Below are 363 nucleotides of genomic sequence, written 5' to 3' on the forward strand. Positions count from 1 at the left end.
CAGGGACGGGGGACCCCTATGCACAGCCTGCACCGGGACATAGGGACCCCCCTGCACAGCTCCTTCTGGGACATGGGGACCTGGGCACCCATTTTGGCAGGAGCGGAGCTGGCAGCAGATGAGGTTGCACCGAGGGATTGGGCACCACGGCTGAGAAACTGCAAACCCACAGCTAGGAATTTTATAGGCAGATATCTATATAACGTATATAAAAATAGATACATGGAGTTATAGTGGATAGGCATGGTTAAAAAAACATGTTGGTTCCGCACGATCCACGCGTGGCACCAACGCTGTACGGAGAGATGCCCAGGCCCGGCAGGGCTGATTCTCCTCAGGCGCTGGGGTGCTGCTCATGGGCCA

This window comes from Nothoprocta perdicaria, unplaced genomic scaffold (genome assembly GCF_003342845.1).
Source record: "Nothoprocta perdicaria isolate Ctin4 unplaced genomic scaffold, notPer1 scaffold_413, whole genome shotgun sequence".
Taxonomy (NCBI): domain Eukaryota; kingdom Metazoa; phylum Chordata; class Aves; order Tinamiformes; family Tinamidae; genus Nothoprocta; species Nothoprocta perdicaria.